Raw genomic sequence first — 11,176 nt, 5'->3', positions numbered from 1 at the left:
TTATCGTACCCTTTTTCTTATTTTTTTTGCCTAAAATGACATACATTTAAAGTGCTACTGTTAAGAGTAATGTGAAAGTCTCCTCATTATGATTTTACAGGTCCTTTTCCTGATGGTTTGATGAATAAAAATGGTCACTCTCAGTGTTCCTTGGTTCTATGCCATCAACATGATCTCATGAAGCTGACAGCACACATGCTTTCCTTACAACCCAGGAAATATTATATGAAATATTATGGTATTTCATATGTTGTGTACAATGAAAGAGATACAGTGAAACCTGAAAGTCTCCTCATTATGGTTACACATTGGAACTGAACTGTTTACGAAAAACCAATCAATCATTCTCTGACACCAGTAGATTTACATAAGAGGAACAACTGATCATATTTTAGAGAAAAAAACGAAATCACATAACCAGCATTGTGATACTACTGTGTATCAGTATAAATTACATATATTGTAGTCACACATCCTGAGTGAGAAGCAGATCATCGGTAGTTTCACAGTAGTTAATTGACTGTATATCATTGTGTTTTATTCTCTCCCATTCTATACATTGGATACAGTGTAAACAATAACCCATCAGATTTTCTCAAAACAATTGACACAAGTTTATGGTGAATTACATTGCAAAGACTAATTGTATAGACAATGCTGTAGAGACAAAGTGCATGGCTATTTTAGAGTAAACTATATCAATTAGATAACTAACCACATCACGTGGTTAGAGAGTCAGCGAGATAACCAATTGCTGACACTTGAAACTTGTTCACATCCACTAAGTACAGGCTGACTGGTTATGATTAAAGACATTTTGAAACACCTATACATACTTGGAAACAGGCCATGTTATGCAGTGTATGCTGTGGCAATACCTTCACATGATGAAATAAAAACCATAATAGAAGAATTTACACTAACATGTATGTGCGCTCCTCATGGAAAGACATATCACAACGAGGGTGGGAGATTGGGAATAATAATCCACTAACACTGTAAATCACTTACCTGTCCTATTAATCAGACACACCTGCATGGTGCCTTCACTCACACACCTGTGGTCTTCATCTCATCTGATTTCCTTAATGGTCCAATGCAGCCATATTTTTATCTCAATATAAATTAATTTCTGGGTAACAATTATGTACCTTACTGTGATAATTTTTTAAAACCATTTTAATCTAAAACAAACAAAAATAGCTTCTTAGCAAAGAGCATTTTCTCGAGCAATAATTTTGCTAGAACTGTCTGAGAGTGGTCTGAGCAGGGAGGGGAAAACTGAAAACTACCGTAGCTGTTATTGGCAGAGAGGTTTTGAACTCTCTTTCTTATTGGTCTATTAACTAATTTACCACCTGGTAAACAGCTCAAACAGCTCTCTCATAATTTTCACAAGTTCAAAGTATTATTCCAATCTCATAGTGTGGAAATATATATATATAAAACACAGGAAAATCACGTCTTTGACTGCACTGGGCATTTAAACGTGACGTTTTAAATGCATGTACAGTTGAAGTCAGAAGTTTACATACACTTAGGTTGGAGTCATTAAAACTAATTTTAAAACCACTCCACAAATTTCTTGTTAACAAACTATAGTTTTGGCAAGTCAGTTAGGAAATCTACTTTGTGCATGACACAAGTACTTTTTCCAACAATTGTTTACAGACAGATTATTTCACTTATAATTTTCTGTATCACAATTCCAGTGGGTCAGAAGTTTACATACACCAAATTGACTGTGCCTTTAAACAGCTTGGAAAATTCCAGAAAATGATGTCATTGCTTTAGAAGCTTCTGATAGACTAATTGACATCATTTGAGTCAATTGGAGGTGTACCTGTGGATGTATTTCAAGGCCTACCTTCAAACCCAGTGCCTCTTTGCTTGACATCATGGGAAAATCAAAAGAAATCAGCCTAGACCTCATATTTTTTTTTTTAGAACTCCACAAGTCTGGTTCATCCTTGGGAGCAATTTCCAAATGCCTGAAGCTACCACCTTCATCTGTACAAACAATAGTATGCAAGTATAAACACCATGGGACCATGCAGCCGTCATACCGCTCAGGAAGGAGACGAGTTCTGTCACCTAGAGATGAACGTACTTTGGTGCCAAAAGTGCAAATCAATCCCAGAACAACCTTGTGAAGATGCTGGAGGAAACAGGTACAAACGTATCTATATCCACAGTAAAACAATTCGACAAGGAAGATGCCACTGCTCCAAAACTGCCATAAAAAAAGCCAGAATACGGTTTGCAATTGCACATGGGGACAAAGATCGTACTTTTTGGAGAAATGTCCTCTGGTCTGATGAAACAAAAATAGACCTGTTTGGCCATAATGACCATAGTTATGTTTGGAGGAAGAAGGGGGAGGCTTGCAAGCCGAAGAACACCATTCCAGCCGTGAAGCACGGGGGTGGCATCACCTATAGAAAATTTGTGGGCAGAACTGAAAAAGCGTGTGCAAGCAAGGAGGCCTACTTATTGTTGAACCTTGTGGAAGGCTACCCAAAACGTTTGACCCAAGTTAAACAATTTAAAGGCAACGCTACCAAATACTAATTGAGTGTATGTAAACTTCTGACCCATTGAGAATGTGATGAAATAAATAAAATCTGAAAAAAATAATTCTCTATACTATTATTCTGACATTTCACATTCTTAAAATAAAGTGGTGATCCTATCTGACCTAAGACAGGGAATTTTTACTAGGATTAAATGTCAGGAATTGTGAAAAACTGAGTTAAAATGTATTTGATTAAGGTGTATGTAAACTTCCGACTTCAACTGTAGTTCTGTCCTTGAGCTGTTCTTGTCTATTAATGTTCTGTATTGTGTCATGTTAATGTTTTGTGTGGACCCCAGGAAGAGTAGCTGCTGCTATCGCAACAGCTAATTGGAATCTTAATAAAATACCAAATACCAGATGATGGTAATAGAGAATGTATATTCCCCAAGGGACTTCTTTCATGGTGCGTATTTGGTTCGGCTCCATGTTACATTGGTTTATTTTTGCATTGGTTGTTTTTCCTCTATTTGGTGGTCTAAATTAATGGAGAACATTGAAAAGAGGGCTAATTACCCTGATGGAGATTAACCAGCTTTAATTTTATGCAACAACCAAACAGGAATACATTAGTGACAGGTAGGGTATATGAGATATGCTTTCTCCCTTTGGTGTGTTTCCTAGTTAATGAAGCTACTGATTTGAAAAGAGCTTTTACTTTGCCCTTGAGCTGGTGCCTGCATGAGCTGTTCTTCCATACGACTAATTAATTTATATGCAGGTGAGTAGCTTCTTTATATGTTCCAGGGATGCAGCTGGAGCTGGAGTTTGGTATATCCATTGTATCCAACTATCTAACTAGGACCATCAAGACATAGCCATGTAGTCCATAGGTCCCCATATCAAAACACTCTGTCTGGCAGGCACGTGCACAGATAGGGCTCAACCAGTGCCCAAGCACCTGCCCTTTTGCCCTCCTATGAAAAAGTGCCCTAGCAGGTCAGTGGATTTTATTTTATTTTATGAATTATGAATTATTTTGAGTTACATTTTTTATTTTTTATTAAATATATAATGAATTCCACATCAAACTAGCTAATTTCATAAGCTCTTGAATTTCAGAAAACCTTCCCCGCTCTCTCGACCCAAAGGTGCACTGGTCTGACTTGCATGCAGTTGCCACCGGCTGCGTGCGCCAGGCAGGGAGACATGAATACCGGTAGGAGGCTACTTTGAGTTGGATCGATCATGTGTCTCTCTCACTGTTAGGGGAAAAGAATAGGGCAATTTGACTGCTTGCTAGTAAGAGGCATATGTCAGCAGTCGAACAAACTCAAATCAAGTGAAAACTATTTTGTTTCAACAGCATAGCTAACTAGCTAGCACATTTAGCCTATATCATCGTTCGCTCTGATCAGCTTATAGCCACTCTTTTCCTGATGTCAATCATCTCTCATTGTCTCTAGGCCTAGGACTCACTGGAACTAGCTGGCTTACAATGTGTGATGAATGAGTGGGTTGTATCAGAAAATAAATAGGCCTATAAATGTTGATATGCTGCAGAGGCAGTTGGTATGTTATGATGTTATGATTTTCGAGTAATGAATTATGAAAGTCAATTTTATTTTCGGTGGTGGGGTGTGCGGCAGCACTATTTTATTTTGAGCATTTCCCCCCCAAAGGTCTGTGCATGGCCCTGCTGTCTGGGTTTTAAGTCTAACTGTATTTGAATAGGAAGATGAGATTACCTTTACACTGTACTCATTTGCATTTTGCCCTCCTGCTGTGCAGTCTCTGTGGTCTTTCAAGATGTGCCTTTATTGTAGCTGCCCAGCAGACTATACAGTACCAATCCAGCATCATTAAAGCATGTGTGTATACTTCAGCGTGTGTACATTGGCTGAGCAACTGAATATGAAGTGTTTGAGACAGCTAGTCATGTGTGGTCTGATTTCTGATTGGGGGAGCGTGGGGGGGGGGGGGGGGGTGTTTAGCTCAATGTGATACGGACGCCATTTTGTTCTGTTTTTCTAGTCTGCAGTACATTATGCTCCCTGCATGCACACACACATGCAGGCATGCAAGCACACACAGCCACGCGCACACACACACACCTGCTGGTAATCCATCAGTCTTCTGATCCGGCAGAGAGAGAGAGAGAGAAAGAGAGAGAGTGAGAGAGCAGCAAGAGCAGCCCGGCATAAACCTCCTTCAAGTGATATAGTCACACGCTTATCTGTGACACAGACAGCTGCCAGAAACACAGGCTCACTCCTAGAGACAATGGAAACAGAATCCCCAAGTGGATTCGAAAGACAAGAATCCTCTGCATAACATTATCCCCATCTACTCCTGTCACCAAGCCAAATTCCTACGTTCATGGAAATGAAAACATGTTATAAACATTATCCACACATATTGAGAGCTGGAAGCTGCCTTGTTTATATTCAAATATATCTGGAATCAAAAATGTGTAATAAGGTGCAATAATTAGCAGCACTTCCAGCACATTGATTATTTCACAATGTTCCACCACACTCCATCCATGAACATTTGGGGATGTCTTTACTCTCTACATTTGTTTTGGGAAACCCTCATTAAAAGTGTTGCCAGTTAGGATGGGTACATCATTAAAACCTTGTAGTGCCCAAAGCTCCACTGAATGCAACAAATGAGATACTGATCATAGCAATGTGGTTTTTTATGCAATGTTCCCTAACACTCTTTGCCCCAGACATACAACACAGAAGGCTGAACTCCTCACCAGACTTGAAGGTTCTACTGTTAGGTGAGGTATGTGTCCTGGATTAAATCCTCAATTTTAGTCATTTAGCAGTCTAAGGAATCGAATACACAACCCTGGTATTGCAAGTGGCATGCTCTACCAACTGAGCAACACAGGATACATGTGTTTTGTCTGCCAGTAGGACAAGTCATTGGATATGTCCATCATCATTACAGGGCAGATGAGGAGTCCGGGGCCTGGACTAACACAAGCAGGCACGCCCGCACATGAGCAGTCGTGCATGCACGTACACACGCACGCACAGACACACAAGAGAGGCTGGAGAGGGGCTAACATCACATCAGACCGTTAAAGAGCAGAGAGGAGAGTGGCTGACAGCGAGGCTATACTCACATCACAAGTACAATCAAACCAACTGCACAACACTTTCTAGGAACATTGTTAATGCAGCTGAGAAACACAGCTGATCATCATGCCCACACTACCTTGTTCTCCTTTAAAAGAAAATCACCCAGACCATTTTTACATATTTTGGAGCATGGTGTAACTATCCCATTTGTACTTGTTTATACAATCTCAAGCCTCTTACCTTGAGCTTGTGTTCCTCAGTATAGTTAATTTCAAGCAGACAGAAAATATTTGGTCATTGAAATGGGCAGTAATCTGTATGATGTAGTCCTATAGTGAAACACAAGGGGACATGGCTTTGCTATGCTCAGATTAGCTAGACAAAAATGAATTTACCAGACAAACAGTGCTCAATTTAATACCAATTAAAGGTGGGTAATGGTGTGAAATAAAGGGAACAAAGAGAAAGCAGGCAGAGAGAAGACTACTCACCTGTGTGACTTCTGACTCTTTTGTTGTTTCAAAAAGTAGGTGACCAGTTTACCTGTTAGGCAAGAGATCAATGTGACACAACAGAGCACTGTATAAACCAACACCAAGTATAGAATGCCAGGCCTTCAAACTAAATGACTTCTTAGGTATCTGTGGTAACACAAAAAACATGATGCTACTCGCAGAAAACGGTTAATTGTTTTCACTGCATAATACCTAATGTCCACATCCACATTCAAAGTGGTATGAGTGCTGTTCAGACATGGCCCATGCATTAAGGGAAGGGGAGGCAGCTGAGTCTCAGAGGAAATGGCAAGCTGTTCCACCTCCATCAAAGACAGGATCTGCGTCTGAAATCGCACCCTATTCTTTTTACAGTGCTCTACTTTTGACCAGGGCCCATAGCTCTTGTCAAAAGTAGTCCACTATATAGGGAGTAGGGTGCCATTTCGGACGAAGCAAGGCCTTGGTACTTGCTTTTGTTCCTCTTGCTTTGTTTGAGCAGAGTGTGGCTCTGTACCAAGGTTCTGTTACATCCGTCGTCAATTGAATGAGACCAAAGCGCAGCGTGGAAAGTGTTCATCGTACTTTATTAAATGAACAACAAAATATAAATGAACGTAAAGCTCTGTAGCGCTAAACAGCAACTATACAAAGACAAGATCCCACAAACTCAGTTGGAAAACAGGCTGCCTAAGTATGATTCCCAATCAGAGACAAGGATAGATAGCTACCTCTGATTGGGGACCATACCCGGCCAACAAAGAAATAGAAAACTAGAATGCCCACCCAAATCACACCCTGACGTCTCTCTAAGGTCAGGGCGTGACAGGTTCCAACACAACAAATTCCACTAGCATACTACTTGGAATGATGTAAGGTACAGTATTTGGGCATGCATTCTGAGTTGGGTGCTAGTAAGGACATTGTAAAGTGATAATCAGAGAGCGACATGCTAGGAAGACTAAGACATTTTAGAGGGGAAAGTTGATGTCTTGGTTGGATTTGGTTAATCTCTCCACTATTTTGTTTCATGCATTGATAGAAACAGGAGAGCGTGTCTGTTCTGAAATCCACCGGATCGTTGCTTATATACCAGACCATTTTATTCCTCAAAGACAACTGTGAATACGCCCCACTCCTGTACCGGAGTGCCAAGTCTAGGACAAAAAGGCTTCTCAACAGTTTTTACCCCCAAGCCATAAGACTACTGAACAGGTAATCAAATGGTTACCCGGACTATTTGCATTGTGTGCCCCCCCACCCCTCTTTTTTACGCTGCTGCTACTCTCTGTTCATCATATATGCATAGTCACGTTAACCATATATACATGTACATACTACTTCAATCAGCCTGACTAACCGGTGTCTGTATGTAGCCTCGCTACTTTTATAGCCTCGCTACTGTATATAACCTGTCTTTTAACTGTTGTTTTATTTCTTTACCTACCTATTGTTCACCTAATACCTTTTTTGCCCTATTGGTTAGAGCCCGTAAGTAAGTATTTCACTGTAAGGTCTACACCTGTTGTATTCGGCGCACGTGACAAATAAAGTTGGATTAGATTTGATTTGATCTGGTTGACCATTGTTGTTTACTGGCTGTGTAGACCAATTCACTTTGGTCTCACTCGCCAACAGTACAGTATACTGTACGAATCCTATGTTGCATTTTGAACAAGAGAATAAATGCAGAGTAATGTGCAGCAAAAAAACTTAAGCCACATCTTCAACAAAATGCAGCCAGATAACGAAGGCAGGAAGAATGTGAACTGAGCTCAATGGGAATGATAAGGAGAGTTTGTTCTAACTATTCATCAAGCAGTGTTAAAATACACAATATCACAAGTCACATTTAAATAAGATGTCAATAGATATAGTCACTTGTCACTCATTTCAGATCCCTTATTTCCCTATGACTAAACCAGTATGGCTGATAGTTTATTCTTGAAACTTAAACTCCTGATTTTTAAACATTTCAGATTATCCACCCTTGATGAAACAGGGATATATTTGTTATGGGCGTCTCGGCCAACTAGTACAGTTATAACAGCAATGGAAATAAGAATTTTGTTTCCCCGTGAAGAAATGTTTTTATTATAATAGTATTGGTGCAGCCTGGTCGATCACAGGAGCTCAGTGCCGCACTGTTAACCAGCCCTGTCCCTCTGAATGAATCAGAGTCACCTTTATTCACATTTTCACAAACCCAGAAATGTTTTCTATTGCTGATAGCAATAGACACCAAATAGAGATACAGAAACAGACAGAGGAATTTGCATAATGTATACATACATGATATGGAATAAAGAGAAACTGTAAGAATGTATAATCTACAGGATAAATAATACATCTAAATCACAGGAGGTTGGTGGCACATTAATTGGGGAGGACAGGCTCATGGTAATGGCTGGAGTGGAATAGGTGGAATGGAATCAAATACATCAAATACATGGTTTGATGCCATTCCATTTACTCCATTCCAGACATAATTATTAGCCGTTCAAACGGTTTTGGTCATGATTGACCTGAACCGTTTGCCAGAGGAGAGTTTTTGGAAAAGGGGGTGTACCCGGTCAGCAATTATCTTTCCTGCACGCTTCCTTGACCTGGAGTCGTACATGTCCTCAATGGAGGGGAGGTGGCAGCCGATGACCTTCTCTGCAGACCTTGAAGACTCTGCAGACCTTGCCCTTGAAGACTAACAATGTGCATTAAATTGTTTTTTTGCAACAAAGACCCTTGTTAATTAAATAGGGATCTAGGGTGATGAAAGTGAGTTGATTTGGGGATATTGTCTCTATACAGCCATGGGTGAAATGGTGATGGTAAGGGAGAATTGATGAATATAGACATGAAGAATTGGAGCAGATATTGAGTTTATGTTTGCTAATGTAATCACTGGTAGGAAGGCCACTTCATTCAGCTAGTGCTCTGCTATGCACTTAATGTATCTGGTTGAAGCAGCATTTGGATACTCAACAAAATATGCACCAAGAAAAATACATGGCCAGTGAATGAGACTCATTCAAAAGGAGCAAACCCATTCAGACGCCTTGGGCAGCTGTCCTGAGCCACATGGAGAGCTGAAAAAAACATGAGACAAAGAGAGGGAGAGAGACAGAGAGACAGACAGAGAGACAGACAGACAGACAGACAGACAGACAGACAGGCAGGCAGGCAGGCAGGCAGGCAGGCAGGCAGGCAGGCAGGCAGGCAGGCAGGCAGGCAGGCAGACAGACAGACAGACAGACAGACAGACAGACAGACAGACAGACAGACAGACAGACAGACAGACAGACAGACAGACAGACAGACAGACAGAGAGGGAGATAGATAGTGAGAGACAGACAGACAGACAGACAGACAGACAGACAGACAGACAGACAGACAGACAGACAGACAGACAGACACAAAGAGACACAAAGAGACACAAAGAGACACAAAGAGAGAAAGAGAGCAAAAGAGAGAGAGACAGAGACAGAGATTGAGATAGATAGTGAGAGAGACAGACAGAGACAGAGAGAGAGAGAGACAGAGAGAGAAAGACAGCGAGAGAGAGAAAAAGAGCGAGAGAAAGAGCGAGAGAGAGAGAGAGAGAGAGAGAGAGAGAGAGAGAGAGAGAGAGAGAAAAGCCTTAGAGAAACCTTGACAAAGGCTCAGTGAGGCTCAGTGAGCACAGCCTTGCCATCGAGAAGGGTAGACACAGGAAAACCTGGCTCCCTGTAGAGGAAAGGCTGTGCAACCACTGCACAACAGCAGAACCTGAGACGGAGCTGCATTTCCTGACAAAATGTAAAAAATATTAAACAATTAGAGAGTGTCATTTCCCCAAATTTGAAGCCCTTATTCAAGGTTTCAAAGACCTCTCTGATGAGAGTAGGCTACCCGTCCTGTTGGGGGAGGACGCAGAGAGCTGTGGGTTGGCAGCACACTACATTGCTGCCTGCCATACGATGAGGGACAGTGTCTGACCAATCAACCTGCACATGTCCTCTACTGTATGCTTATTGTTATTGTTCAATATATGGTTATTTTGACACTCGGTTATTGTTGTTACTGTTGTCCCATTGACAATTTTGATTCGTATTATTTTCATATTGTAAATATCCAAAGTAAGCTTTGGCAATATGTACATTGTTACATCATGCCAATAAAGCAACTTGAATTGAATTGAGAGAGAGAGAGAGAGAGAGAGAGAGAGAGAGAGAGAGAGAGAGAGAGAGAGTGAGAGAGAGAGAAGTTGGTGTTTGCATTCCAGGCAGCTCTGACACACATGGTCAGCTTGGCTGGGGACAAAGGGAGGGAGGGGAGAGAGAGAGAAACAGAGAAAGAGAGAGAAAGAGAGATAGAAAGAGAGAGACTGTGTAAAGAGAAAGAAAGTGAGGGCAGAAAAATAGATACACTGATGAATAGCTCCACACACTCGTCCCAATATGTCAAGCAGCTAGGGTCTGAACACCACAACACAGCATGGGTCAGAATGAGACCAGGCATTGCCTTTGTAAGCTACGCAGGTTGGCATGTATTGTCAAGAATCTTTCCCTGGAGGCACCTATACAGAGTGGTCACTAGCTGGCACAGCCACAAAGTAATAATCCAACTGTAAATTAAGACCAAAAGCTGTGGTATAGCCAATTTTGACCTTACAGCTGGACAATCTAGCAGAAATCGCTCAGTTCTGCCTCCAGGGCAAGATCATGATAATAAACGTCAACCTGCATCAGCTACCCACCTGGTATGTTGACACAACATATCCCTCTACCCCTCCCCTCCCCCCTTCTAACCCTTACAATAAATCTTAATGAAATAGAGTGATCAGCTCATCCTTACTGGGACCACACTGCAGGACAATCAAATGACCATCACCCTCACTCAACAGTCAGACAGCATGACAGGCAAATGACCATCACAAGGGAGTCAGAATGACATGCAGTCAAATGACCATCACAAGGAAGTCAGCATGCCATCACACTTAGACAATAATCCAACCGACATAGAGTCAAATGATCCCTGTCATCAACCAACCCACAGCCTCCTCTACTTTAAGCTTGTTCCAATTTACTGTAGTCCTT

The sequence above is a fragment of the Oncorhynchus nerka genome, linkage group LG12, assembly GCF_034236695.1.
Source record: "Oncorhynchus nerka isolate Pitt River linkage group LG12, Oner_Uvic_2.0, whole genome shotgun sequence".
Taxonomy (NCBI): domain Eukaryota; kingdom Metazoa; phylum Chordata; class Actinopteri; order Salmoniformes; family Salmonidae; genus Oncorhynchus; species Oncorhynchus nerka.
Note: the sequence above shows the minus strand (reverse complement) of the source record.